Source organism: Triticum aestivum, chromosome 2A (assembly GCF_018294505.1).
Source record: "Triticum aestivum cultivar Chinese Spring chromosome 2A, IWGSC CS RefSeq v2.1, whole genome shotgun sequence".
Taxonomy (NCBI): domain Eukaryota; kingdom Viridiplantae; phylum Streptophyta; class Magnoliopsida; order Poales; family Poaceae; genus Triticum; species Triticum aestivum.
The window spans coordinates 767,534,670-767,540,047 of record NC_057797.1 but is presented as its reverse complement, the minus strand read 5'-3'; the positions used below and the strand labels follow the sequence as shown (position 1 = coordinate 767,540,047).

Genomic DNA, 5,378 nt, shown 5'->3' with positions numbered 1-5,378 from the left:
TGCGGTTGTGGATGCACCGACCAGAGGTGATTAATGCCTGAGATACATCTCGCCATGATACCTACCAGCTGCATGCATACACGTTGTTTTCATCCCGAATTAGTATATGGGCAAATGGTAGACCATACGCATATGCATGCACCGACTTGAGATCGTGGTGGAAGATGACCGGGGGCCGGGTACGCGTGATGGACCTGATAGTGATATGTGAAGCCGAATTAATCAAAGACGGTGTCTTCTAAACCAAGGTCTTGTACATCATACTCCACTGATTATAACATCTTATTAGTTCATGCAGCATGGGGCAGCATGGAGTATCAAGGATTGCCAGCATATACGGTAGTTAAGCAACTCTCATCGTTGACTCTATTAATGCATCCATCGAACCAACTGCCAGCGCTAAACCTCCCACACATTTACTACAAATTTTCAGATTTTGTGCCCGAGCATTAACTAATAAACACACAGAGGATTCATGGCTGCTGCATGCATGCCACCGAGGGAAACTTCTCACTATATAAATGGAGCTACCGCCATGACCATGCAGCATATATACACCCAAAGTAGAAGCATCTCCCCACACTACTGATAGCAATGTCGATTATGTTCTCGCAAGAGCTGCTCATCTCCACACTGGCCATCATTCTTGTTCCCCTCTACATGTTGTACCTCAGGTCTAGTAGTAGATCAAAGAACCCATCAGTGCTCCCCACAAACTGGCCAATAGTGGGCGTGTTACCTTACCTTATCGCCAACTTCCACAACCTGCACGACTACCTCGCCGCCGTCCTCGCCGAAGCAGGCCACAACTTCAGGGCGCACGGCCCACGGGGGACCGGGATGCGGTTCTTCCTCACCTGCGACCCGGCCAACGTCCGGCACATCTTCACGACGAACCACACCAACTTCCCCAAGGGCGCGGAGTTCGCCGCCATCTTTGACATCGCCGGTGGCAGCTTCTTCACGACTGAAGGCGAGCCCTGGCGTCGGCAGCGCGCAAGAGCCCAGAGAGTCTTGAGCAACCCACGGTTGCTTGCCGGTATGACCGGTTCCTGCCGTGACAAGGTGGAGAACGGCCTCCTGCCGGTGCTTATGCACATGGCGAGCACCGCGACCCCGTTCGACCTGCAAGATTTGACAACGAGGCTCGTGTTCGACATGACCGCCACGCCTCTCTTTGGCGTGGACCCAGGCCTCCTGTCCTCGGACATGCCGCCCATGGACGCAGCGGCCGCCATGGACACGGTCATGGAGGTGGCCTTGTTCCGGCACATCGTGCCGACCTCTTGGTTGGAAGGTGATGAGGCGGCTAAACATCGGCCCGGAAAGGAAGCTCGCCGCAGCACACACGGTTCTAGGTGGGTTCATTGAGGAGATGATGGAGAGGAGGAAGAGGAAGGAACATGCTGGTAATGAGGGAGCTCCTTCCGTGGACATCCTGTCTTCCTACATCGACGATCCAGACTACCAGCAGAACGATGGCTTGCTCCATGCGACGCTCATCAACTACATGATCGCCGGGAGGGACACGATCGGCACAGCTTTGACATGGGTCTTCTACAACCTCGCCCAGAACCCTCATGTCGTGTCGTTCATCCGCCACGAACTATCACCCATCGCATCACGGAAAGCAGCCACAGGCGCCAACAATAGCAGCACGATGGTGATCTTTGAACCGGAGGAGACAAAATCTCTCGTCTACATGAGAGCCGCCATACACGAGTCTCTCAGGTTGCACCCCCCGGTCCCCATCGAGCGTAAGACGGCGGTCGCCCACGACGTGATGCCGAGTGGCCATGTGGTACACGCCGGTGACACCTTATTAATTTCTCTCCACTCCATGGGGAGAATGGAAGGCGTGTGGGGGAAAGACTGCCGGGAGTATAACCCGGATAGATGGCTCTCAGAGGATGGCAAGAAGCTGCGGTACGTGCCGTCTCACAAATTTTTGGCATTCAGCTCGGGCCCGAGGCTGTGCCTTGGCAAGGACGTCTCATTCATGCAGATGAATACTATTGTTGCGGCAATGGTGTGGAACTTTGATGTGGAGGTGGTTGAAGGGCACAGAGTCCAGCCGAAGATGTCTTGTGTGCTGCAGATGAAAAATGGACTCATGGTAAAGTTGAAGAAGCGAGAAATGTAACCTTTGGTCTCTTTTTCTTACTGCAATTGTGTCTTGCGTGAGTCTTTCGGTGTTCGGGACCTCAGGGTATTTGTATGTGTTCTGTTGTATTTGTTTTTCTGGCAATATAGTATTATATGAATAAAAATAGAGTGAATATTTGGTGTCCACCAGGTGTCGTGCCCCTCGACTCAGAAGCGTTGGATCTGTATCGTGAGTCAGGGTGGACACGGTCCGGGCCGGTCCGGTCCCTGACCGAGCCGCCGTTTGGACCGGCCGGCGGCGGACCGAACCGGACCGGACCGAGCAGCGCGGCGGTCCCCTTTTCCTGCACCGGACCGGCGGAGGTAAAGCTCGGGCCGGACCGAGAGGACCGCCCATGGCGGCGGCGGCGGCGGCGACGTGGTGACCACGGCAGCGGCGACAGACGACTCCGGCGAGCTCCTGGACACGATGAAGACAACTGCATGGTCGAGATCGGCGACGACGAGACGCGGTGGCGCCGGCCAGGGCGCATCTGTTAGCCGCTCATGTTTGTTGCTGCAGATTTTCCGTTACATGCAAGTATTTTAGCGCGTCCATGAGCCCACGATTTCGTGTGTGGTGGCATTGCCGTGATTAGTGGATCAATTTTGACGTGGAGACAGTCGTGGGATGACGCCTTAATTAACGGATCGAACCTCGCTTCTTTTGCGGTTTCTGTTATCTGTTAGACGGAATAAAAGAAAAGGAAAACACCCACAATTTTCTGTGTGCGGGCCTTGCTGTTTCTGCCATCCCAGCGTTCCTTGCCCGCTACCCTGCATCATCGCTAGGATCGTTTTAGTATCGTGCCATCCTAAGATCCGATTAAAGCGACGGGCTGCGCTAACAACCTAAGACCAACTGACCAAGTCACAAACTGAAGAAAATTCCAACTGACGAAGCTGAACTTTTAACAGTACAATTACGCCTGACGAAACTGAATGTTTGACAACAACTTTTAACTGACACCGCGGTCACCGCAGGAACAACATATGGCGTGCGTGAGTGTGTGCCGCCGCTCGCCGTGCGTGCCTGTGCAGATGCCGACCACGTGCTGGGTCATCCATCCCATCATCTCGCCTCCATGGACGTGGAGCCACTCGTTGAACGGGCTGTTCTCGGCGAACTAGAAGACCATGTATGTGTAGCCGCGGTGCATGCAGTGATGCAGAGATCGAACAGGCGAACGAGGCTCGACTGGTTAAAGCGAGCCAGGATGCTCACCTCGACGCAGCGCCCACGTCGCCGGCGGCAGTTCTCGGTCCGACCGAGCGGCTCGGTTAAAATGCGGACCGGACCGAGGTGCTGAGCGGGCCTACTTTTCCAATCCGGACCGACCAAGTTTGCTAGCGAGCCCGGACCGTTCGGTCCGGTCCTCTGCGGGCCACGAGCGGGCCAAAAAGCCCGCTCGCTGCGTCCACCCTGAATCGTGAGATGCGCTCCTCGTTCTGCAATAAGAGTATGCTAAGACAATCTCTACTTTTAATGGAGTAGTTGGTAGTCTCATACGGTTTATTTTCGTCCTCCTCCTATCTTTCCTGGTTTTTTTCGTTTTCCCTCCCACCTCTCAATTTTGTTGGGTTTTTTTCGTCGGTTTTTACTCGCCCCCTCCCACCTCCCAATTTCCTCCAGTTTTTATTCGTCCCACCTCCCACCACCCGCTCGTACTGGTTCTTTTTCTTTCTATTCTTTCCTTGCAAACCAATAATTTTCTAACATACAAAAGATCATGAATCTATCTTTCCTTACCCGAATCAATCGCTCCCTACATCAGTGCATTTCTTTATTAAGAAAACTAACACGTAAATCCTAACGCATTGTAAACAAATCCCGTTATGGACCTAATTAATTTATTATGGAATCTATACGTGGTCGCATTGGTCTTTTTCTCTCCACTCTTTCCTTGCAAACCACTAATTTCCTAACATACAAAAGATCACGAATCTATCTTTCCTTACCCGAATCAATCGATCCCTACATCAGTGCATTTCTTTATTAAGAAAACTAACACGTAAATCTTAATGCATTGTAAACAAATCCCGTTATGGACCTAATTAATTTATTATGAAATCTGCACGTGGTCGCATCTCTCCCCTCGGGAAACATGAACGATCAATCACACACCCTGCATCTCAGTAGCAAAAAATCACCCCTGCCTCTGCTACTGCGCCTCGCCGTGTGCCCGTCTCGACCCATGCCTCGCCTGCATGGCTGGATGCCGCCGTCTCCACCGCCACGTACAAGAAAACGGTGGGCAGAACCATCCATTCAAATCGCACACCCCCACCCTCCTCCCAAAGGAACCATCCATCTCTACTCCTAATCTCTACTTCTAATGGAGCAGTTGGTAGCATAATACGGTTTATTTTCGTTCGGTTTTTCTTCGTCCCACCTCCTCCCACTGGTTTCCCCCCTCCCATTAAAAACCAAATCCCATTAGGAGGATCTTGTTTCATGCTTCCTTTGGTAGGTGTTGATTCAATTCAATTATGTAAACAATAAGTAATTAAGAATTCAAAAATTGCACCATATATGTGAGATCACCTTCCTAAAAGACAGACATAAGATTTATCTCGATAGCCTTCCATAATAAAATGAGATATTTCTTCATAAGTAATCACTAATCCCGCGGGCTATGTCATTTATTATTATCATTATCTCTACTATTAATTGAGAATCACAAGTTTCATATGGGCATAAGCATCCGCGTGCCCCTGCGAGGGGGCGTCGTGCAGGACACCATGGAAGATGTAGTGGCCGGGCCTAATGCTGGCACGGTGCTTGAGAATGTCAGGGCGTCGATCATGGGGTCGAGGACGGCCGTGGGGGGAGGCGGGTCATCAGACCGCCACGTGGAATCGGTCATATTATATTTCTTGTAGAGCCAGACAAACTACATTCTCAAATCAAGTGTGTCCATTTAAATGTCAAGAAATTCGTTAAGGGAATGTGTCTAACATTAATAGGTAGTCATCATCTTTGGCGTTTGTAGCAGCCATTCATGCGAAAATATTTTAAAAACTGAGCACTAAGTCAATTTCGAAATTAAACCATTGATGCAATAAATTAGCTAGATAGTTAATTACATATGCAATTAATTAGGTCCATTTAAATAGGATTTGTTTGCACCGAATCAATTTGGAAGTTGAGTGATTAATGCAATTAATTAATTTTTTAGACAATTATTTATGCCTACAGATAATTGGAAGTAGGGATATTTTACAATTAGTCA

General features: G+C 50.3%; 1 pseudogene; it reads left to right on the top strand.

The window, feature by feature from the left end:
• The first annotated feature begins 506 nt into the window (after positions 1-506).
• Positions 507-2,279, top strand: LOC123186583 (noroxomaritidine synthase 2-like; annotated as a pseudogene).
• Positions 2,280-5,378: the final 3,099 nt, after the last annotated feature.